General features: G+C 47.4%; 1 pseudogene across 1 annotated transcript in view; it reads left to right on the forward strand.

Moving 5' to 3' along the window:
* The first annotated feature begins 368 nt into the window (after positions 1-368).
* The window catches only part of LOC308533261 (solute carrier family 38 member 6-like), a 29,194-nt pseudogene continuing 3,916 nt past the window's right edge, over positions 369-25,646 (forward strand). The window contains exon 1 of the transcript in view: positions 369-1,585. The product of the transcript in view is annotated as a solute carrier family 38 member 6-like (transcript). The remainder of the gene's footprint in view (positions 1,586-25,646) is intronic.

Raw genomic sequence — 25,646 nt, forward strand, 5'->3', positions numbered from 1 at the left:
GAATATACATGTCCAAGAAGCCCAATGAATAATAAACAATAAACCCAAAGAAATCTACACCATGAGACTTGGTAGTCAGATTGTTGAAACCCAAAGACAAACAGAGAATTTCGAAAGCAGCCAATGAGATGTGACTTGTTATGTTCAAGAGATCTTCAATAAGATTAACAACCAATTTCTCCTCTAGAAACATGGAGGCCAGAAGGCATTGGGATGACATAACATCCTGAATTAAGAAAACCAACTATCAATCAAGAATTTTATATCACTTCCTTGCCCTGGTGAGGTATGGTAATTGGGAGGGGTGGATCCCATAGCTCTACCTTTGGCGTGCCTAATGATGGGAAGGCAGGGGTAGTAGCTTGCAGATGGACCTGGTAGTCCGCCAGCAAGCAGCCATGAAGGTGCCCTGGGGGATCATCAACATGAAGATGGGCTGGTACATCTCTTCCCAGCAGCCTGAGGAAGTGGAGGTGGAAGAGTTGAGCCTGTTGCTAAGCAACAAACACCACAGACAGCGATCCCCAGGTGTTTCATTTGGTTTCTCAGTGTTTAATTTGGTAAATGCCATCATGGGAGTGGCATCCTTGGCTTAGCTTATGTATGGCTCATACCGATATCTTTGGATTTAGATTCTTGTTGCTGGTAGTTGCTCACCTGGCTTCATTCTTAGTTTATCTCCTGCTTAGTATGTGTACTCAGACAACTGTGACATCTTATGAAGATCTTAGACTCTTTGCATTTGGATCAGGTGGTGGTGGCAGGCACCATAATAATTCAGAATATTAGACCTATGTCACTTTATCTTTTAATTATTAAAACAGAGCTTCCTACTGCTATTTCAGATTTTTTGTCTGAAGACTATAGTGGGTCTTGGTATCTTGATGGATAAGCCCAACTAATAATCATTTGTGTTTTCATTGTGTTCCTTCTTGCACTTCTTCCTAACATAGCCTTTCTTGGGTGCACAAGTAGTTTATTATTTTTCCTTATGGTGTTTTTTTCTCTTGTGATAATAATTTTAAAAATGGTCCATCCCTTATCCTCTGACATTAAATTGTATAGAGCAATACGTCCAGATTTCAAATGCTGCAGAAGTAAAGCAAAGCTCTCTCATTTCTCCAAAGAGAGTGCTTATGCCATACCAATCATGGCCTTTTCATTTCTCTGCCATACTTCAAGATTGCCCATATACTGTGGACTTCAAAGCCCTTCAAAGAAAAGAATGTAGAATGTAACCAATATAGCAAAATTGCTTTGCTTTTTCTCGTGTATTTTATATCTACACTCTTTGGGTACATTATTTTTTATTACAAAGTGGCATCTGATATACTATAAGATTATAATAAATACTTCCCACATGATGTTGTCATGATTTGAAGTTATGCATACTGTTTGCTGTACTTTTGACAGTCCCTTTAATCCACTTCCCCTCAAGAAAAGCTTTAATGATGATGTTTTTCTCCAGTTTTCCACTCATGAATTCACCATTTTTTTTTTATTACTCTAGCACTCAATACTATCATTGTTTTACTTGAAATATTTGTTCCTGACATTAGGAATGTGTTTGTTGTAGTTGGTTCCAGTAGATCAACATGTTTGATTTTTTTTTAATATATATTCTAAGGACTAATTTACCTTAAAATTAGCAGAGAGAATTTTCTCTAATGGAAAAAGCTTGGGGCTTCTGTTTTGCTCATCTTTGGAATTTGGTTGGGAATTTTAGTTTAGCACTTATCACTTTTAATTGGATTAACAAACAAGAGATATATTTTCCCATTTATTAAGAAGAATAATCTCCATATGCAAAAAGGAATAATTATGGGAAGCACCTTGGAGGAATCCTCTTTATATGGGTTAATATTTTTGTAAACATTATTAACAGAAAAGTGGAACAAAACCAGAGTACGTAGGGGAAAGTGGGCTCTTAGCAGTTTTAAGAAACAAACTCAAAATTTAACAACAACAAAAAAAGAGTTTTGGTAAAATAATCTTTCCATAATGGGGGAGAAATTAAGACATTTCCAGACAAATGGTAGCTTAGGGAGTTCATGACTAGAATAAATGGACTCTCTGCTCTAGAATAAATGTTAAAGGGAGTCTTTCAGGCTTAAATGAAATGACAGTAGACTATAGATTAGTTGGACAGTAGACCATAGATTGAAGCCATAAGAAAAAATAAAGAACACTGGTAAAGGTAACTAAACAGGTAAATGTAAAATCCAGTATTATTTCACTTTTTTATGGCTTGTAATTTATCTTTTTCCTACATGATTTAATAGGCAAATTCATAAAACAATGATTGTATGGCTACATTAATGGACATACAACATATAAGGATGTGATCTGGAACCATAACAATACAGGATGGGACAAAAGTAGGATTACACTCATTTGTATGGAAAAATAATACAACAATCCTATATAATAAAAGCATAATATGCAAATTGACTGAATGGTGGAACAACTAGTCAGCAGGGGGGCGAGGGGGGGCGGTGAGGCTGGTGAGCCAAGGCTCATGCCAACGGGCAGAGGAAGGGGACAGTGATGGGGGTGGGGCGGTGGTGACCAGAGGTGGTGGAGGGGTGATGGGGGGGGGGGCGGCGAGGCTGGCCGCTCACTGGCCTGCACTGTCCCCTGATCAGCCTGCCCGGTCGCCTCCCTCAGAGGGAGGTCAGACTGCGGCTTAAGCCATCAGTAGGAAATCCCCTGAGGGCTCCCGGAGTGTGAGAGGACACAGGCCCAGCTGAGGGACCCCACCAGTGCACGAATTTTTGTGCACTGGGCCTCTAGTTAATAAATAATAATACAAAAATAAACTCTTTGTTTTGCGTACTCACAACTGTAAACCTACTTTTGCCAAACCCTGTATAAAGAGGGAGAGAGAGTGTTTGCATACTATTGAAATGATGTTGGTATTTTTCAAACTAGGTTGTTATAAGTTTAATAGTTTAGTTGTAATCCCCAAGGGACCACTAAGACGATAACTAAAAAAAATATAGGAAAGGCAAGAAGAGGGAATCAATGGTATACTACAAAAATCAGTCAGTACCAAAACACTCTACAGTTTTTCAGAGTACCCATAATGGTTTTTACTTGTGGGTTCTCACACCCTGTCTGTGTGAGAGGAGTCAGTAACATACTGTACCCTTTGACAGCTTGGGACACTTAGCTGTGAGGTGATGATTTGAGCCAAGTTTCAACAAGCCAAGTGAAAGCATTGGGTTAAAGACAGAGCATGAAAGAAATGAAGAAAGCACGGGACTAGAAGACAGTAAAAGTGAGTTCTAGCTGCCTGGGTTCTTTCCTGCTAACCAGCTATGTGACCTTGGACAGATCTGTTTTCTTCTCTGTAAAGGGAGGATGTGGAACTAGATCATCTCAAAGGTCTTTCCAGCCTGATGATGAGCACCAAGGTTTGCTCACCGTCCTGCTGGATGGGGCCCGCTCTCTGCACTGAGGAGCATGAGGGCTGGAGACTTCTTTCCAGTAATTTCCAGTGCAGATGTGCACTCGCTGAGGCTAATTTTAAAAGGAATGAAAGTATCATAGGGCTGGAAGGGACTTTGCAAAGTGACTTACGCAAGGTCAAGGACATCTGTGGCAATACTGACTTACTGTCTGGGTAGAGTTGCAGAGTTATCTTCAGAGGCAGCACACCCAGTATCGATTTGAGACTGTGAGTCAGTTTAGGCCGACATTCAGTTCAAGTAAATGAGTGTGAATATGAGGGTCTTCCTGTGCTGGCCCCAAAGCTTCACACAGGAAAGTCAGAGCAAGTCCTGCCCTTGAGGAGCCCACACAGTCCACCTGCCCCAGGGAGGAAACTGGCAGGTAGAGAGGTCGGGTTTGTGGATGAAATCACACAAGGAGTGGCAGAGCTGGGGCAGGAGCCAGGTCTGATTTCTAAACTAGAAGACGGTATCAGAATGGATCAGCCCAGGCACCGTCCTCCTGGTCCCCCGAAGAGGTGGCTATAAAACTCCTTTTGGAAATAGCTCTGGTCTGGTGCACTTGACTATAGATATTTTGTTCTAAACAGTAGCCAGAACATCTCAAGTTGAACTCAACACTCACTTCCTGTTGTTCTATTTAATTGAAAAACACAGTCCTGCCCTTTTTCACTTCTGGTCAGTGGCATAAGTTCCTCATTCACCACTTGCCTTCAGGGCCCTGGGGGCAGGATGAGAGGCGGAGGAGGCAGGAGCAGAGGCTGAGACCTGAGCCCCGTGAGATCTTCAGGCCCAAGAGCTGCACATGTCAGAGCGGCAAGGTTTGCAAAGCTTCTCCTTTCTTCATCTGGAGGTGAAGAAACAGGCCTGCTTCCTCTCCAGGCCCTTGGTGAAAACACAATTGTTAAAAGGACTTGGTTTCTCTTTAACCATCACATTAACTCTTAACTAATTGTCCTGGGCTTTGGCAGGGACATCTATCATAATTTGGTACAGCTTTATATGTGTTTGAAATCACCTTATGACCCTGATGTCATCAGACTCAGGCCGGAATTGTATGGTCCGTAAAGAATGAAGCATAGGCACTGTAGGTGGCTGAATGGTGGCGGCCAGGACATCAGATCCTAATCCTTGGAAACCTGTAAATGTTACCTTAATTAGAAAAGAATCTTTGAAGATGTGACTCAGTTAAGGATCATGAAATGGGGGAGATTAGCCTGGGTTATCCAGTTGTGCTCCAAATGCCACCAGAAGTGTCCAGATAAGGGAGAGGCAGAGGGAGATGACACACACAGAAGCGGAGAGACCCTGTGAAGACAGTGGCGGAGACTGGAGTGATGTGGCCACCATCAAAACAATGCCAGCAGCCACCAGGAGCCGGGAGAGGCAAAGAGAATTCACCTCTCGGGCCTCTGGTGGGAGGACAGTTCGGCAAACACCGAAATTTCCACCCAGTGAGGCTGATGTTGAACTTCTGGTCCCCAGAATCCTGAGAGAAGAAATTTCTATAGTTGGAAGCCACCAAGGGTGTGGCATTTTGTTACAGCAGCCACAGGAAACTAATATGGGACAAAAAAAATAGCTTAGGCCTCCACTGTTAGAGCAGTCTGGCAAAGTCTATGGATCTCTTCTCAGAAAAACGGTTTTCAGTCTTACAATAAAATACAAAAGGATCATGCAGGAGGACAAATGCACTGAAATACAGGTGGTAGAAGGTAAAACCACAACTGTGTACAGCTTCGAGCACATTCATAAAGACGACACATTCCAACTCGAGGCAAGCTGGAGCGGAGTTTGTTTTCAAGGAGACACCAGCTCGAAGGCTGCTGTTGCTCAGCCTGAGTCACACTGTATCATGGGGTGGCCTGCGGTTAAAAAGATTGAGAGCATGGGTGGTCTAGTGGGGTGTCGAATACCCATTCTGTTTGTTTGTTTGTTTGTGAAATCTATTTTTATTGATTTCAAAGAGGAAGGGAGAGGGAGAGAGAGAAACATCAACGAAGAGAGAGAATCAACGATCAGCTGCCTCCTGCACGCCCCTACTGGGGATCGAGCCCACAACCCGGGCATGTGCCCTGACTGGGAATCGAACCAGGGACCCCGTGATTCATAGGTTGATGCTCAACCTCTGAGCCACGCTGGCTGGGCCTCACTTTGGTTTTGAAGAAGTGATGAAAGTAGAGTGTTCCAGGGTATATACAGTAGCTATCACGTGATCATGGAAATGCATAGTGTTCTTCGTTGACCAAGTCCCAGGGATGGCCAATGCTCTGAGGTTTGCTGCTTTACTTGCCATCAAAGGAAGTGCTGGATTGTAGTTTGTGAACCTCAGGGGCAGGATCCCTGGCTCAGAGGGAGCAGGAGCAGGTGCGCCAGTGCGTAGGGGCTGCAGGGCGGGGCAGGCTCTGTAGGGCGGCAGCCTGGGTAGGAGCTGGAGCCCTGACTTAGGCACTCTGAGAGGCAGCAGCTCCCAGGAGCTGCCCGGTGATCAAGCAGGCAGAGTCAATTGGACAGGGTGTCAGGTTGACTATGAAATATGATGGATTAACAGCCAAGGCTGCTGCTGTGACCTGCTTTCAGACACTTCATTTAGAAGTGATCATATTGCTGGATGCTTCCTATAATTTGTGATGATGCTGATTGTGATAAATCGTGAGTTTCTGGCAAGTCCCCCCCCAGCCCTCTCCAATGGCTGAACAGAGCAAATGTGTAATTCTGTGGGAACGTTCACACCACGAGTGAGAGCGAGGATCTGGCTGGAACAACAGAATGTTCAGTCAGTGAACAAAGTAATTAAATCAAGCTAATTAAATCACAATAAAAATAATTTTAATTTAATTAATTTCTCTGCACTGATTGAACATTATGTTGCAACCATGAGGCTTTCTGAACACTAATAGAATTTAGGGGCTGGGGCATAGAAGTTGTGGTCACTGGTGTGGTACGGGGGTTATTGTTGAGGGAATGAAATTAAATACTTGTAACGAGATGCCGAAATGTTGACTGAGCCACAAACAGAAAATGGTTTTGGAATTAAGATAATTGGGTCTTTTCCATTTCCCAGTTAGGCTCCTGTACTAACCAGGGTAATAAATGTCAAATTTGGTAATAATTTGGAAGGTATAGATAAAGTAGATAGCGTACGATTGCTTGGCTGTGTTGGAGTTGATGCAAACCTTAGGTAGGATCTCAGCAGTGAGCTGGGTACTGGGAGAGGCAAAGAGAATTCACCTCTCGGGCCTCTGGTGGGAGAACAGTTTGACAAACACTGTAATTTTGGATAAATAGGGACATTTATCCATTATAAATTGGGGGGGGGGCATTTACCCCCAGCTCTTGAGGGGTAAATAAAGGCTCTAGAAGCATTAGAATCAGAGTCCTGTGAGCTCCCCAGTCCAGGACTAAACAAGTGGCAATGGGCTTTTTACAGCAGCATGAAAGATTTAGGTGAGGCAGACAGAAGGACTCTCCATCTGGGACAGATATTAACCAATAACCAGTTACTTCTTTTTTTCTTAATATGTTTTTTAATTGATTTTTAAGAGAGAAAGGAAAGAAACATCTATGAGAGAGAACCATTGATCTGCCTCCTGCACGCCCCCTGCTGGGGATGGAGCCCACAACTCTGGCATGTGTCCTGACTGGCAATGGAACCAGTGACCTCTCGGTGCATGGGATGACACTCAACTAACTGAGCCACACTGACCAGGGCAATAACCAGTTGCTGCTTGAAAACACGGATCATGGTTCACCTCCCACCACCACCCTTGACCCTAGTGCTAAGCAGAGAGCCTTACATGGCTGGTACTGAAATATTTATTATTAAATTGAATTATTTAGGCTCTCGGGACTTTCTTAGTGCTTGAAAGTTAGGACGAATAATCTCCTTTCTGGGTTGTCCAGACGTCATTCAGTTTATAAACAGGAGGATGCTCACAGCAAAAGACCTCTCAAGGTCACCTTGCCAGACTAATTCTGTCATGCAAGCAGCACTGGAATTCTGAGTGTGTGCTAGCAGGCGGCCACATAATTACCAACTGCGATTTTAGAGGAGGCCTGTGCTTTGGATCCCAATATTATTTATCATGCACGTTATTTTAATTAATATTTTGTATGTGTGCCAACATTTGAACCAGACCTCATTATGGCTGGCCCGCGCACCGCGTTGTTTGTTGCATGGAATTGTTTTCCCAGGAGGCAGCTGGTTTCCCTCCGGGGAGGGCAGGGACCAAGGGCCAGCATTTGCAAAAGCCTCTGCTGCCACGAACGTTTGCAGGTGGTTCTCGGTCCTGGAAGGCTCCTCAGCAGGGGCCTGCTTCTCCATCCTCAGGAGGGTGCGTGGGGAGGCCCCGAGGGAGGGCTCTGGGTGCTGAGTGAGGTTCCCCAGGGAGAAGAACGTGGGGGATCAGTGTTTGTGATGTCTGAATGCTGCAGGATTGGGAGTGTTCATGTGCCTTTGAAGAGGGAGTTGGCACCTTTTCTGTTGTCTGTTGTTATGCAATTGGGCAAACAGTGAAATCCCAGATAGCAGGTTACCCACAGCTCCAGCTGGCCTGTAGGCTCAGTCTGCACAGCACTGAGGACCCCAGCTGCCCCTAACACTCTGCCTGGCCCAGCTGCCCCTGAGGTGAGAACAGGACCTTTTCCAGGAGGAGACTTCTGTCATTCAGGAAAGGAGACCCCCTCAGCTGAACTGGAAGTTCAGCCAGTGGTTCCCTCCTGCATTCCGACCCCGCCCCTGGCACTGGCTGGGTGCCTCCCTCTGTCCCTCAGAGGTGCACGCCCATCCTCACTCCATTTCTCTAGAACCTGATTTTAGAAATATGTTATCCGCAATCATGAACTTCTCAGGGTTTGCTGACGAGGATTGCAACCCTAAAATTACAACCCTTTTCCTCACTCTCATAGGCCCACCAGGTCTAGTTCTATCCATAGCATCTTTATTATACTTCAAACAATACTACCTAACGTTCACGTGAGGTCACATAGGTGCCCAGCAGAGTGCTATGTGCCGGACCTGCAGTGTGCAATTGTTCTCACAGAAACTCGTGTTGACCGGCAGGAATTTGGTAACTTACTCCAGGTCACAGCTAGGAAGTTGCGAAGCTGCTACTGGCATCTAGGCCCTTCTATTTCTCAAACTCCTCCTCTTCACCACCCAGGCCCAACAGGAACCTACGATTGAGGTAGTCTGTGTGTGTCTGCTCCTCCCCTTCCCAACACAGAGCTGCCCGGAACACACAGATCGTGCCCAAGCGTCAGACTCCTCCCCAAAACCTTTCTCACCCTGGAAAGCTATTTTTTATTTATTTATTTTTCAAATGTATTTTATTGATTTCAGAGAGGAAGGGAGAGGGGGAGAGAGATAGAAACACCAACGATGAAAGAGAATCCTTGATCGGCCGGCCTCCTGCATGCTCCACACTGGGGATCAAGCCCGCAATCCAGGCATGTGCCCTGACCAGGAATCGAACCGTGACCTCCTGGTTCATAGGTTGACACTCAGCCACTGAGCCACACTGGCCGGGCCTGGAAAGCTATTTTACAGAAGGGAGATTTTAGACTCAGTGAGAATGTGAGGACAATTTTTCCTCTCTTACAAAGTAAATTAACTACACACTGTGCGTCTGACTTGGTCCAAGGATTCTGTCACAGGAGGAAATCCCTTTGAAGGGTTTGACTCAGAAACCCGAGGACATCTGGAATACTGGCCTTTAAAGCAGCGTGAGGCCAGGTACCGCGCATGCCCGGCGTCCTCGGTGCTCAGCCTGGCTGGACGGTGCATCTGAGATAAGAGATAGGGAACCTGCGCCAGCCCCAGGCATTGACAGCGCACACTCCCCCCCCCACCCCCCCACCCTCCTCCCCCTCAGCTCCTCCTCATCGCCACTGGTCTCCTCTTTTTGATCTCTTTTTCTGTCTCCCTCTGCTCATTTTCTCCTCTTTATTCTCTCCCAATCAACATTGTCCCCATCCTTCTACCAGCCCCTCACTTACCTGTCATCCTGACTGGGCTCCATGCTCCAGGGGTCAGGTGGCCTTCTGAATACTCAGAATGACAGCGAACCCAAGAAGAGAAGCTATTTACTGGTTCCGAAATGGCTTGCATTAATGAAATAATGTTTGGGGGCATTTAGATTGAATGGGTGTAATTGTAGGTGGCAATGTATAATAGTAGCTCGTGCAGGGATATCATTTTGTGCTATTTTACCTTCAGGTTTTTGTTAATCCAGTGGGTTTGGTGGAATTAGAGGGCTGCTGTGAAGAGGGGGGGGAAAAAAAGGCTCGAGCAACCTGCTGGCCAGAGAACGGCCTTGTGGAACTAGCAGATATCGGCACGGTTAGCCTGTATGTAGCAGACAATGAGGGCAATCACCAGGGCCTGTCGAAAGAGTATTGAAGTGTCGACACAGGACATTTTTGTTGAAAGCAGTCCTTTGATTTCCCCTTCCCAGCCTAATGTATAAAAACAGACATCATGGAACACATTCATCTCCGTTTGATAGGGATGATCGTGAATCCCCGGCCACGTGTGCAGTCACAGAGGTGATCCACCTGCCGGTAGTGACTGGGATCCAAAGGTTGTGAGCACCTCACCCCCATGCTGAGAGGACCGCTGTCCCGAGAGCGGAATAGGGGGAACGCTGCCGCTTCTGCTGGGAGAATATTTAACTTCTCCAATGTTGTGCGTTTCAGCCACGGGTCCATTTTCACTAATTAGCAAAACCTTGAGGGGTTATCTCAAAGCAAGAAGAAAGGAAAACAAAAGTAGAAGAATCATGAACTTCGTTTTGCTGGGGGGATGGCTGTTTCTATGGGAACAGAAAGGGAGGCAGGAGCCCACTAGAGTCAGAGGCCTGGTTCCTGTCAGTTTCTCCTACTTCCCACATTCGCCAAGTCCGCACTCCGGCTCTGGGAGTTTATGGCCTCACTGGGGACCCGGTGCAAAGAAAAGAGCTTCACATAGCTGGAGAATTTAGGACTTTTCCACCAAACAAGAAGCTCACAGAACTCAGGCCGACTCTGACATTCGGGAGAATTCAAAGGTACTAAACCTCCTAATTTCTTAGCTTGAAACATTCCCAGTCCGCTGTCACGTGGTGAACATGACTCCCAGTGTTTATTTGTGAGGTTGCTAGGGTGCTGTTTTCCACGGACTTGCTAACGTGCCCTGAAAGGAACGGCTTCTTCTCCGTCGAGTCTACTCTGCCAGGAGTTTACAGGTAACATGTTGCCGGGTGTTAGACTGAGAACAGGTGTGTAACTGCAGATTGTTGAAAACAGTGAATACATATAATTCCTCAGTCTGAACGAAAGCATGACCTGACATTTCTTTGCGATTCAAAAGGCTTAGGTCTCATTGTTCTAATAATTACTGTCGGATTCACTGTATCTATTCATTCAGCAAACTGCCATTGATCGCCGTGGTGTGCCAGGATTCAGGCCCTGGATCCTAGGAGTTCCCTCAAAAAAGGCACAGTCTCTGCCCCCAGGCAAGTTATAGTCCAGACGTGTTTCTAAGACAAGGCAGATGGTTACACTATGGCATGATGAGCACTGTGATCAGAAGATGCCCAGGAGGGGAGCCGCTGATCCAGCACATGTGCCTACACACGTGTGCACACGTGTGTGCTCCTGGTGTTTGCAAAGTATATAGTTTTGAAGTAGATTTTCCGGTGAAGATGTCTAAAACAGATCTTGAAGGAGAAATGGAAGTTAGACACTGGTAGGAAAGGGGTTCCATTCTAGCTAAGAGGAGATGGTATTTTAAGAGCTATGTAAGTGACTTTGTTAATGAGAGCTACTGTTACCTGGAGTGTAGTGATGGATGAATCTGGAGAAACTGGCAATGCTCTTGTGTTTCATGCCAAGGGGTTTATTTGAGGAAAGGAAGAAAGGAAAAGAGGAAGGAAGGAAAACAGGTAGTATTGAAGAAAAGGAAAGAATCTAAGATTTATTCTCTGCTTGTGCCTGGTACTATAAAGCACTGGTGATTTTCATGAGTCCATTATGTCTTTTAATGTTTAACCTCTGAACTCAGTTTCTTCATTTATGAAAAAGTGGTACCCTTCCAACATAGGGAAGTTGTGATGGTCAAAGAGATACTGACACAAGGTGCTCAGCACAGTCCGTGGCACATTCTCAGTGCACAGTAAACAGTAGTCATTGTTACTGCAATGAGGGCGGAGGTTGGATTACAGGAGGAGAGACCTGCAGCAGGAGAGAGGCTGTAATGAAGTGAGAGCCAATGGTGCCTGAACTGGAGTGGAGAGATGGCAACTGATGTGAGAGATACTTGGGGAAGCAGAATCAGCAGGGCTGGCGACTGAGGATGTGCAGGGGTGAAGGAGCGGAGAGTCAAAATGCCTTTCTGGTTTCTGGCTGGGTGCATGGGGGTCCCTCCATTGCGATGACACAGAGGGGGGCCACGGACAGTGTCCACAAAGTGCAAGACCATGCAACGTCCAAACCCAAGCCAGTCCTTGAGTTATGAGAAAGAGTTATGAATCTTGCTTCTTTGTGTTCTAGCCAAAGCAATAAAATACATTCCCAACACCGATACTGCAATTTAAATTTATTATCTTTGTGCTTTACAGTATCCATCGCAGTAAAATCTATTCCCAAGAGTATCATTACAATTTCCAAGTACTTAAGGAATTCTTTTTGTTTATGTTTTAAAGCCATAGCAATAAAATTTAACACCAACAATACTGCTACAGCTTCGTATGCTCTTAAAACTTGCCATAAATGATAATTGTGAGGAGAATGTCAGTAAACGTGCAAATGTTTTTCCAGAAGAGAGCAGCCTTTTTTGTTGTTGTTTGTCTCATGCTAAGGCCCAGTTCTTAAAAGGATATTGAGAACACATTCACCTTTCCAGTTAGTCAACAAGTCTTATTGAGCCCGTCTCCTAAGTATTCCTCAAATTTGACCATTTCTCTCTGTGCACACAGTCCGCGAAGCTGTGTGCCATGCTGTAATCCCGGGAGCTATTGTCCCCTGCCTGGGAAACGAACACAGCGTCTCATCCACGCTCCCACCCTTCAATCAGTTCTCCACATAGCAGCTTAAGTGAAGTTTTCACAACACACATTTTGCCAGTCTCCAGGACAAGATGGGGGATAGAAAACAAGTAATATGATACTGCAAAGAAGCAGCCAGCCAAATGCAGAATGTGGGACACGGAGCAGGATGAATGGCCTGGTGTCTCCCACCAACCATTGGCATCAGAGAGAGGGGAAGACAGGAGGAGACTGTGATGGGATGGAAGAGTGTAAGAGCCATCAACTGGAGACCAAGTATGATCGGTGGGCTTTGTGTGGCTCCCGATTCCAACAAGCAATGGTACGCAGACATTTCCCAGAAAATCAGGACAATCTGACGGTGGCGTGGCTACTAGATGATACAACCTGCTGGTAATTTTGTTGGCAGGTGTTTATGTTCTTAAAGCAAAGGCTTCATCTGTTAGAGGTGCATTCTTGGGTATTTACAGAGGAAATGACATGGCTTACATTTGTTTTAAAATACCGCAGCCCTCTACTTCCCCAAAGTGGATGGGTGGTGGGGATAGAAGAGAATCAAAATCGCCACAATGTTGATCATTGTTGAAGCTGGGGGTGGGTCCGTGGGGATTCATTATGTCTTCTACTTTTTTCCTGTCTACTGGAAAACGAGCACAATTCAAAGTAAAAAAAAAATAAAAAAATCCAGAGAATAGTCCAGGGGAAGTGTTTGTTCTCTTTAATAGTAACGGATTTATTCAACAAACATGCTTTTTCATCACCCACTTTGTTTGAACGTATTTTTGACTGAGCACCTACCTCATGCAAAAATGAGTAAGACACAGCCTCTGACCCCCAGAAGCTTACCACCTGGTAGGGAAGGAGAGACCTGCCGTTTGTGAAAAGATCACTAATACTAATACTTAAACTAATTCTAGTACTAACACTAACCCTAAGAGCTAAATCGACAATATGCAAAACAGCCAAAAGCTATCACAAAAAAATTCGAGGTAGAGAACCCTCTACTTTGGTACGGTAGCATGGTAGGCTACTTTTGGAACATATTAGTAGAAAAAAATAAAAATCTGTAGTCTGATTTGCTTGTATTAGCCTAAAAAGGTCAAGAAGGACACAGAAGAAACTACAAAGAATTGATACCTATTTAGGAGACAGGCAAACTCTTAGGGGGTCCAGCAAAGACCTTTTGCTGAATATCTTTTCACATTTCTGGTTTCGAAGACAGGTACATGTGTGGCATACCCCAACGTTTAAAATAAAAGGGAAAACATGCTCTCATCGCCTCCCCATATCAGAGCATGTCCCTCCTCTATTTAAAACCCCTTATCAGGTCCTATTATCCTTGGTATGTAACACACAGTCCTTTGGGTGGCTTTTTAGGATGGCCAGCGTCTGGCTTCTGTGTCCTCTCACCTCGTGCCTGTCATCCGGGGCCCTGCAGCTTCTCAGCTCAGCAAGCTCTTCGTGCTGCCTGGCTTGTGCCCCCTCTGCCTGGCCTGACCAACCCCATTCAGCCACTGGCTTTAAGTCCCTCTGCTGTATGCTCCCAAAGAACCCGTACTCCCCTATTTTAGTAAGGTCACTGTCAAATCTGTAATTGTCTGACTTGATCTTTTTTGCTCATCCGTAAACCATGAGAGCACAACCACGTCTCATTTTCTCTTCCGCTCCTCACCTACTTCCAAGCCTCACGATTGACGGGAATAGAATATAGACCGTTTAAATGAGGGGGCCAGGGTTCCAGAAAAGAAAGAGATGATCAATTTGCATGTGAACGATGGATAGAATGCAGGAGTCAATAGTTTACAGGAGAAGTGAAGGAAAGCGAAGAGAAATGATCAGTCAGGAAGTGGCGTTAGGACCAGGAGTGAACAGGACAGTATGGGAAGCAGAGGCCTTCCTGGGGTGGGTGCAAATGGGAGGCAGGCGTGTGTCCCGGTGAGAAGACAGTTGTGGGGAAGAAATGGACGAAGAGAAAAGAAAAAGGAGAAGGAAACATCGAGGGCAGGCTTGCTCGCCAGTTGTCTGTCCATGCTTCAGGACGTCTGGGAGTCCCTGGCAACTGCACAAAAACTTCCTTGGAGACCTTCACATGCATATTTTTTCTTTCTGAGTAAACTTCCTAGTTTTTTTTTTGAGGATTCGAAAGTGTGTCGATTTAAGAAGGACTAAAGGTCTTGTCAGCCTTAGACCAACCACACGAGCCAAGGAGAAGAGAAAGGCCTGGCACCATGTGACACGGCGGAGAAGGAGGTGACGTGAGAAGCTTTTTGTAGAAACAGCAGCAGCGAATGGAGGTGGGTGGGGAGAGGAGTCAGGGAAGGTCACGGAAGGTCACTGAAACCCCATGGAGGAGCCCTGTCACCGCCCGGATTGCGAGCACATCATTTGCTTCCTCGAACCTCATTTTCACTATGAGGGAGAAGGAAGGGTGGGTGAGCATCGCAAAAATACCTTCTCGTCTACCGCACAAGGGTGTCAGGAGGGGATAAGATGGACTGCTAACATCTGGAAAGTTGTGGGTTTTTTTTTTTTCCTTTCTTCATGCAATTTCCATTAAATTTCATGTAAAAATAGCTATGGTCCCACTGAGTAGGAAGAGGAGGCCCCTACTACCATTTGGGACTTCAGCCCCGCACTGACCTTCCGGAACCAGGAAAAGAGATTTACAGCATCTCCCCAACGACAGGAGCTCTTCCCATGTAGTTGTGTCTTGTCAGTTTGGAGTAGGCTCTGCTTCCCTTCTGTAACGTTCTGAGCAAGGGATTCCCCTCCGGTCCTCACTCTCCAGCAGCGGGTTTGTGCGGTGGGCACCCTTGGGCCCTTGGGCCAGCCTGGGCTCTCGCCCTGCTCTGCCGCTTGCTGCCTGGGGACCCTGAGCCCATGACTTCACCTCTGGGTCTCGGGCTTCTCAGCTGTACCATGGGGAGAATCCCAGTTGTCCTGAGCTCATGGGACGGTATAGGATTATCTGGTGTCATATGCGTGAAGCCTCAGAGGAGCAGCTGCCAACAAAAGCTGCTCACTAGTTGGCTGAGCAGAGGGACATTCTGAGCGATGAGAACCACCGGACCACCCCCCCTAAGGAATAGATGACTTCCTCAGAGAGCTTGGAAATCCGAGGGAAGGGGCGCCCCGCCTGCATGACAGGAGATGGGCCAGCCTCATTGGGGCCCCTCACCCACCTCACCCTCAATGACTTCTCTAGAGCTGCCCAGAGGCGGGGAATGGCTGCTCATCTGTGGGGAAGGGACGTTTTGTCCAGTGCTCCTCCTGTCTTCAGGGGCTGGGAAACTGCACTGTCTTTTCAAAGCCCCTGAGTCAGAGCCAGGAGATGGGGTGTCCTTCCCATTCTACCGCCTCATCCTTCTAATTCTGGACAAGTTCCTTTCCACCCCTGCGCCTTCGGTCTTCGCTTCTAACCTGAATATACAGGCTGTTGGGGAGATGCATTAGCCTCTTAGGGCTGCCATACAAAGTACCACGGGCTGAGGGCTGAAACAACAGAATTTATCTTCTCACAGTTCTGGAGCCTGGATGGCTGGCGTCAGGTGTTTGCAGGGGTGGTTTCTCCTGAGGCCTCTCTCCTTGGCGTGTAGACGGCTGCCTTCTCCCTGTGTCTTCACATGGTCTTCTTCCCTCAGTCCGTGTCCTCATTTCCTTTTCTAGAAGGACACCAGTCAGATGGATATGTGGCTCATGAAGGGGATGGGCCTGCTGCTCTGACTTGGCAGAACTGGCAATTGGGATTTATTTTTTTTCTATTTCACAGCACACCTTTCTGATGTTCTATGCCTGTCTACTGCTGGCAAGGGGCAAATAAGTGGAGAGCTAAGAATTTATTTATTTATTTATTTATTTATTTATTTATTTATTTGGGCTGTCATGCTATTCAGTGGAAAATAGACTCGGTAAATCTCCCCAGGCCACATATTGTTAGGGGTTCTAGGGCATCATCTCTGTTGTATGGGTTTTGCTCTTACTGGTCACATGCCCTGTGTCACTGGAGCACAAGATCACCCTTGTCATCTCAGGAAGAAAGGCACATCTGTCCTCAGCCACTGGGTTGCTTGCACGATCTTACACAATAGCCTTTCAGTATTTCTTCAATTAGACAAAATCAAGCAAAAGCAGCACATCAACAGCCGTAAAAATGAAGAAAGAGGGAGAAAGAGCTACTTGGTTCCAAAGATAAGAAAAGTTAAAAGCTCTCTTGAAAATCCCATGGCCAGGCCCACCCCCGTCTGCTTTCAGAGCTGCACAGCTCTGGCTACGGGGCCTTTCTTCCGTCTTCTCTCTGCTGGTGTTCAGCCTCCTGCATCCCACAGATGCCATCACCGGTTGTGCATTCCTCTGAGTGGTGCTCTGCTGGCTCCCTGTCACTCAAAATGTCCCCCTGGCCAGGATTAATGACTGTGAGCAAAGACTTGCTAGTTGGCACCTACCTTTCTTCTGGGGAGAAGCAGACAGTGGCTCTCAAGCCCATGTACGGTCACCTGCTACCTTTGACCCTCCAAGGCCTCTCCCTCTGACCCCCTCTGCTCTCCTGGTTAATGGCAATTATAAATGTCCAAGAGGCACACCTCTGAGGCACGTGGCCTCAGCTAATTAGGCAAAATGATTAAATTTTTTCTTCATTGTACAGCAATGTATATTCCAAGAGCATAAATAATGAATTTAAGAAAAAAAATTAAGAATGAAACTTAATGGAGGTTCAAAAGAAAACATTTAATTCTGGATTTTGGGGGGAAAATTCTGGTTGCAATTTTGGATATATTTTTTAAAAAATATATTTTATTGAGTTTTTACAGAGAGGAAAGGAGAGAGAGAGAGAGTTAGAAACATCGATGAGAGAGAAACATCGACCAGCCGCCTCCTGCACACTTCCCACTGGGGATGTGCCCGCAACCAAGGTACATGCCCTTGACTGGAATCGAACCTGGGACCTTTCAGTCCGCAGGCCGACGCTCTATCCACTGAGCCAAATCGTTTTCGGCAATTTTGGATATTTTTGATGAATGGATTTGCTTCAGGTGAGGGATGGTGAAGACTCAGGTGTGGGGCGGGTGAGGGCCAACTACAGCTGCAGTGCAGAGAGGCCAGATGGCCTACAAGGACGGAGCGAAAGCTCAGGAAATTCTAGTCACAAGAAACCCTCAAAGAGCTTTCAGAGAGGGGGCAGACATGCTGGGAATCCTGGGAGTCGTGGCACTTACTAGTAACATCTAGAAATGATTGTGGGACATCCTTGCCTACAATACAGGTCTACAGGGCAATGCAGCCTCCATGTCTGGGACAAGCAAACAAAAATATATAAACTATGCAGATGTCTACAAATTTTACACATTTATATCTATGGTTTATATATATTACACATTTGTTAAATCCATGCTGATTAGAATAAAATCAAATGGGGAGAAGGGTGTCCCACCACCAGTTTCCCCAGTCTCCATCCATGGTCAGCTTTCCATGCTGCTGTGGGAACAACTCCCTGGCAGCCCATCTGGGAAGGGAAAGGCTTCCTGAAGTGATGGGCAGTGCCCAGCTCAGGCCAAGGCATCCTCTCTACCTCCTGTGGAAGTTGGGCATCAATGAAAGATGAGGTTGCCCCTTTACTCAAGCTGCAGCCAAGTGCTCTCTCCTGGAGCTGAGAATAACCTATGACTTTCTCTTTTAAACAACACGAGATTACTGTAAATGGCCATGTGGTCACTGTCAAAAGATGTTGGAATATTCATGCAGGCTTCTTGGAAAGGACCTCATAGCACTCTTGCTTACTAGCCTGCAAGGTGCTTCTGGGTGAGTGTGTGTGTATGTGTGTATGTGTGTGTGTGTGTGTGTGTGTGTGTGTGTGTGTGTGTGTGTAGGAAGGTGGGATGGTGGGAATAGGCTGGAGGGAAGGCATCCTCTTCTTTTTATCTTCTTTTTTTTTAAAAAAAGCGGAGGCACTGAGAGTGTGACGTGCCCATCATCTCCCACAGAAAGAATCCATGTAGCAACTCGTGCCTAAGTGCTCTCTGGGGGAGGACATAAGGCATGATAGAGGGGCTGGTCCTGCTCTCGTGCTGAGCGTGCCGAGGCTGGTAGGCAGGGATTTGAGAGGAGGACAGGCAGAGGGAGAGGTGCTGTCATGCTAGGAGGTCTGGCTCGCTAGCTCTCCCCGACTGCCTACTGGCTTCCTGCCTAACCCGGGGTCGTCCTCAAGCTTGAATCCAGTTCTCCTTATTTGGTGACCTTATCTGACCTTAATTCCATAGCTACATGCAATACCGCGATACTTGAAGTTTCATATGAAGACAAAGAAGCTTCCCCGTGGCAGTGATGGTCCGTGGAGTGAGGTCCCAGGAAGGAGGTGTCACCTCCTCCACGGCTCTTTGTGCCTGCCTGGTTTGGCTGTTGTCACATGGGAGGTGGATTAGGGGACAAGAAGAATTCCTGCCAGGCATGGGGCACTGAAGGAATTCCATTTACTGTCCCTGCCCCAGACTACTTTGTGTGTTTTAGAGCAATACTGAACTTCCTGCTATTTGGGTCTGTTTCCGGTCTTGAAGAGGAATCAATAACTATGACCCCAAAGTCTCTGTTAAAAAGAAAACACACCAGGACAAAGCCGTCTATTTTTTATTTGTTGGCAGCATTTCCTTCCCCTGTAGCACAGGTTTGTTGACTGTCTCACTTGGTGAGTTGAGTTGGCGCAGGTAGTTCCTTGAGCTGCTGGAATCAGCCTGTTGCGGCGCCCCCCTCCCCCCCCCCCCCCCACGTGTCTCTTTGCTCCCAGGGGGTGCTACAGAATACACTGAGGATGAGAAAAACCCACAGATGGGCCTCCAACGTGCGGCAGTCCGTGGTGGTTTGGGAACAAGGAGACCGTCTTGCCAGTAAGTGGCGGTGTCCTAGGGTATGGTGGGCGTGTGTGAGACCCACGTGGCAGGGGCAGAGAGGATGAGGACAACCAATGACAGTATTCCAGATCACATGCTCTAAAGAGCTCCTGCAAACCAGGCAATTCGCTCTGCGGTGGCACAGGACCGCCTTGTTCCCCTCAGCTCAGTGTGCAGAGCTGCTGGCTGGCAGGTCCTGTGCACCAGGAGCTCAGGCAGAAGATGAAGAGGAGAGGAAGCAATGCAGGTGAAGCCGAGCCAAGCAGAGGAACGATGAGAGAGAGCTATGAGAGGCCAGAAATCAGAAATGAGAATGCAGCACAGCAGTCGATGAGGAAGTGAAACGGTGGGGTAGGGTAGAGAGGTGGGACTTGGAGGCTGAAGATGTGGGTCTCACCCTTGTGAGCTGGGGAGCCTAACAAAAGGGGTTTGTCCTCTTTGGGCCTCCATTTTTATCATATTTGTATTGATTTCAGAGAGGAAGAGAGGGATAGAAACATCAATGAGATGAGAGAGAACCATTGATCCACTGCCTCCTGTACGCCCCCCACTGGAGATGGAGCCTGCAACCCTGGCGTGTGTCCTTGTGTGGAATTGAACCTGGGACCCTTCAGTCCACAGTCCAACGCTCTATCCACTGAGCCAAACCGGCTAGGGCCATTTTTATCATCTTTAAAGGGAGCCAATGAAGATCTCCACCCTCCCTACATCGTAAGGACATCATAAGGATTAAATGAAAACCCCATCAGCCCAAACTCATGCCAACACATGCCTTGCCCAACAATGATTACCTAACAAATTTGGCTGAAGAAAGAAATAGATAGGTGAGCAGAACACAGAACACACAGAAAAGATGGTTAGCCAGAGTAAGCAAGAGGGAGCTAGGCGGAGAAGTAAGAAAGACCCAAATGGTGATGGTGTTGGCAGAGGCATCTGACTCACTCAGAAATGCAAAAAGAGTGGCAGGGTCCAACGACGAGCAGCAGTGCGCATGCTTGAGATCCCAATGTGCAGCTGCTGCCCTGGTGGGTGGGCAGCGGAGACAGGAGGAGGGTCAGCAGGGAAGAAAGCCCGGGGTGAAGGTGGGGGAGAGGAAGTCCAACACCAGCTTGTTTTAGGGGGAATGAAGGCATAGGTAGGAGGTTGCAGATAGAGGCGTAAGTGTGGATGCGCTAGAGTTGAAAGTGAGGTAGGTTACCTTCAAAAGGCCATCTCAGAGAGAGACTTATTTTTTTTCTCTGAACTCAATTATTTGGTTCAAACTAGAAGTTTAATCACATGGAAGGTCGACCAGAGAAAGAGTTCCATCTCTAACTTCAAGAGAAGGCAGGTCAAGCTTCTGTAATTCAGTGTCATGAGAGATAAAGGAAGAGTTTCTGGAAGGAGGTGACAACATTGTTTCGCCTTTCAGGAAAGGTGCCAGTGAAAACGGAATGATTGTAGTTGATTTAAGGGGTAAAAGTTGAGGGGCCAAGGACGACTAAGGTTGAAAGGGCTTCTCTGGGTAGTCCCTTTGTTCACTGGCAAGACGTCGCTGCTGCTGGGTTCAAGGCGAGTGGGAGGGATGATGGATTGCTGATGAACCTATGAAGAATGAGGCAAAGCAGCCTGGAACCATTTGTTTGGGCTTTATGGATTTTCTAATAAAAACGTCGAGGTTTTCTCACACCATTTCGAAGAAAATGTCATCAAATGCAAAGCAGTTCTTATGCCAGTGACAAAGGCTGCATTTCCAATGGTAAATTCCAGCCCGAGAGGCAATCACAGACTTTGTCAGGTTTTCCTCCAGTTCAAACCAGGGGTCAGGTTTGGTCCAGGATCCTTTAGGGTCCCCTTGGACCCTTCACAGTCGCAGGCCCCTCCCAATAGAACCCAGAACTTCCCTGACTGTGAAGTATTTGGGGAGTGATTAAGGATTGGTGTTAGCTAATATCCCTAAGAACAGGGACTCCATGTCTAAGCCATGTTTGGGGGGTGAAGGGCATATTTCCGTGTCTCTGACTTAGGTTATTTCTGAGTAGCCATTAAAAAATCTCCCAAGGGACTTGCTTGTCTTAGACTCTCTTCCTTGCTATCTGCCTCACACGCTTCCTCAGAATTGTTATTGTTGTTGCTGTTATTATTTTTATGCAACTTTAATCATGTGACAGCCCAGCTCAAAGACCTTCCATGATTCCCCCTTGCCTCTTTTTGTTTTAATTTTTATAACATTTTAAAATTAACCCAAGAAGACAAAAATATTATCATTAAAAAGTGTAATCCATGTCAGGATGACTAAAAAATATATTGTATTCAAAATCCAGTGTGTTTCAGAGTTAGGGTACATCTCAATTTGGAAGTTAAGTTTCATCAGACATACTTAATCTGTATTTAGTTTTCATAAACAAGGATTCACAAACCAAGTTGTCCAAACATACCTTAAAAATTTCCAATTTCTAAATCAAATATCAGCTTTTAGAGCTGAATTTACACTAATTTAAATGGAATAAAAATTTAAAGAATCCTATTCTTCTTAACACAACCGTAGTATCCCATCCCCTTTGTCTTTTAAATTAAGTGCAAAATCCTTTGACAAGTTTCCTGAACCCTAATTCCTTTGCAGCCTTAGCTTTTGTTAACTCCTGGGCATATTCGCCAAACTCAGTCAAACTCATGCAGCCTTTGCCCCACCCAGCCAGCCCTTCCCACTCTCCCCAGCAGTCACCCCCTCCTTCCAGGCACTGCCCTTCACACCATCTTTGCCTATTAAAACCCTGCTGTTCCTCCAGGATTGATCTCAGAAGCCTCTTCTTCCATGAAATCTTTCTTGATATTCTCAACTGTGATTCTGTCAATTGTGATTTCTCCTTTCTTTTTACCCTTCAAAGCACATTGGAACCTCCAATTAATTCACTTTAACATGGATTCTAGCCCAATCCAGATGCCCATCTCCTTGGAGCTGATACAAAACTGCCTCACCTTCCACAGCCCCTTCACCCACCACCTGCAGTGCCGTGTCCTCCGGGTGCCCCGTGGGCCACCATGGTTAGGAAGAGTGCGAGCATGGAGTTTAGAATGGATCTGCTTTTGGGGTTCATCTCTGTCCAGTTTATTTGCCAAAAGGAAAAAAGAAAAGAATAAGGAAGGGAGAGTGCTTACCTCGGTCTAGTCTCAGGTCAGATTTGCTGCCTCACATATGACTTTTGCTGAGGCCTGTACCTGGGGCCCGGAGGCAGGGGCAGGTATGGGCGTGCAGATTTGCTGTCTTCCTTCCCTGGTCAGCTTTCTGCAGCTCGGAGGGAATAAGGTCAAGGTCCCACAAGACAGAACGTTTCTGAGGGGCTTTGTTACACTCCTGGGATTTCTAGTGGGGCTTACTCTGGAGGGAGCCCTAGTGGGGTCCCAGCCCAAACATTTCCTCTTGGATCCTCTAAGCATGAGGGGCAACTTCCTAGGATCAAGGCAAACATAGGAATTACATGCTTTGATTTAAAAAAAAAAAAGTGTGGATCTGGAGCAGGGCCAGAGGGAAGCAGTAAGGTTACTGTGTTCTGTGTGGACGACACAGGGGTCAACTGCACAGGCTTGGCACCTGCTGCCAGGAGCCCCCGGGGTGTAGGTAGTTGGGTTAGTGGTGCATAGGCAAGAATTCTGTAGCACACAGGGAGGAGTTCAGGCAGCTCAGCAAGCAGCTCCCAGTTACAGTTTGCAGGGTGCAGGAAGCCACTGCCAGGATAATTGGCAATGGCTTAGTTTGTTAGGCAGAGAACTGGATGGTTTAGTCCTAAATCTATCTGTGGTTTGTGGTGGAATCCTGAACAAGGCCACCTCATGCCTGAGCTTTTCATATGTAGGTGGGATTGTTGCCTCTCATTTCTGGCAACCTGGCCAAACATGAGTATTTTAGCTTCAAGGTGGAAAGAAACACAGCCTCCCTCCCTCCCTCCCTCCCTCCCTCCCTCCCTCCTTCCCTTTCTTCCTCTCTCCCTCCCTTCCTTCCACAGGTATTTATTAAGTGCCCACCCTGCATCAGGAAGACTGAGCAGTGAGCAAAACAGTCCAAGTCCCTGACCTCACACAGATGGTCGCAACAGCGAGACAAGTAAAGATGTATACAATATCCGGGAGTGATAAAGGCTCCACAGAGAGATAAAGATGGGTGAGGGGACAGAGAGGGACAGAGAGCTGTTTGAGGCAGAGCAATCTATCTCAAGCAGCTGCCCCTGCGGGGTGGCACTTGAGCAGAGACCTGGGTGAAGTGAGGGTGTGTAGGGGAAGCTCAGTGGCACCTGCAGAGAGGAGTCAGACAAATGTGCCAGCTGCATGACCCCTGGGCGGGGCAAAAGCTCCTGCGAGCCTCCGTTTCCATGGTTTAAAATAACACGCACGACGCCTACCTGGCACCGTGCTGGTGTGGATGGCATGCAAAAATGCATGCAGGGCTCAGTGTGCAGTAGGAACGGGGCACAGGGTGGGTGGCTGCCCCTGTGTCAGCCTGTAGGAGACGATGGGATGGGCACGGGTCCTGCTTCTGTCCGGGACCACTCAGTGCTTCAGTCTCTCTCTCTGGGCCTCATTCTCTATCAATAAATGCAGGCAACAGCCCTCGCCCCCTCCTCAAAGGAACGGGAAAGAGCAGGTGAGATAGCAAATGCAAAAATGCTTTTTGAACGGGGTCCGCAGAGAATGGGGGCATGTGTGAGAGGCCAGCCCTCACCCGGCGGGCTTGGTGGCACAGGCATCAGACCAGCACAGATCCTGGAAGACCGTGGGGGTGTACAGGGAGACAGAGACAGATTTGCAAGCACAAGAGAGAGCTGGGAAGAGAGCCAGTCCCAGGGCGGAGGCTCAGCAGAAGGGCGGGCTGGGGTGACCGCCAGGAAGCAACAAAGCAGCAACACAAACAGGAAGCAGGACCGCTGGTGGCAGGATGGGGCCCTGCCAGAGCCGGGAAGAGCTGGGGGCGGCGGGGGCGGGGGTGGCGGGGTGGGTGGGGGAACTGCATCCCACGCTGGGAAGGGAGGTCTCTCTGCAGGGGGTTCCAAGTGAAAATGACATCGCTATGGAGCACCCCATCATGCTCCCTCCTTCATTTTTTCTTAAAAACACAACAGAAAAAAACACCAACTTCTGCCTACTCTGTAGCCCCCAACCTCTGTTGGGAAAGGGTTTTTCTACCTCCCTCTTCTCCATGTAAACATCCACCTTGTAATTAGTGAACCGGCATCTCCTCCCCGGCCTGCCCGTACCCGCTGCTGATTCCAGAGGCTGGGAACCCGCGCTGCCCTCTCTCCGAGGGAACCAGGGGTAGGCACACCTGGCCGGGGCGTGACTCGGAGGAGCACAGGATCTGCATCTACAACAGTCTGAGTAGCTTGCACACGGACTCATGGGACCGTGCCCCCGCAGCCCAAACTCCTTTCTTCCCTCCAGAACTTCCTCTCCGACCTCCTGTCAGTCTCAAAATGGATAGAACAGCCCGAAGCCATTGAACAGAGTTATGTCTTGCAATCACCTCTCTAATTCGTGCATCTAGGTGCCCATACATCAAGCAAGGGGGCCACGCGCGGCTTTATTCAGCGCGATGACAAACGGACGCTTGAATACCAAGGAGCTCATGAGCTTTGCAGCCACAGGAAAAAAGAAATAAAAATAAAAAAAGAGAAAGCCCCCGCATGGATGCCTGCCTCACGCTCTGTGGCCCAGCCGGGTGCACGAGGAGACGGCTCACAGGAGGTTATTCAGCAGTCCCCAGCATAAACCCCAAGGTAACAAGTACGGACGGAGCAGATGTCGGGAGACCGAGCGCTATTTTGGAAAACTGCCGAGAGATTTAGAAACAGGGCTTTCTTCTGAACCGAAGCCTAATGCCGAAAGGCCTTTAAAATACAACTTCCCAGATGCCACCTGCGTCGGATGAATGCCAGTGCGGGCCACCGATACTGGAAGTGCTTGGACTGATTGTTCCGGCACAAACAAACCCATTTCTGTCTTCCTGCAGCTGCACCCCGGCCAGGTGAGGAGCCGGACCGAGTCACAGTTGCCTCTCGCTGTCTCATTCCCGGCAGATTTTGGCATTTAACTGTAATTAAGATTTATTGTTCACTGGCTCCGCAGGTCAGGGCAAGCATGACAATATGGGCGACTTTTCTGTTTGTTGGTAACACGTCTGGTAGGAGGAAGCCTCGAAGCTTTCAAGCAGAGCTCGACAGACATGAATAGATCATCCTCATTGCAGGACCCGCGCGTTCCCATTCTAATCAGAGGCCAGGGGTCTCGTGAAGGGCGGGCAGGGAGAAGCCGGAAAGACCCAG

This window comes from Myotis nattereri (assembly GCF_964212035.1).
Source record: "Myotis nattereri genome assembly, chromosome: 17".
Classification (NCBI taxonomy): Eukaryota; Metazoa; Chordata; class Mammalia; order Chiroptera; family Vespertilionidae; genus Myotis; species Myotis nattereri.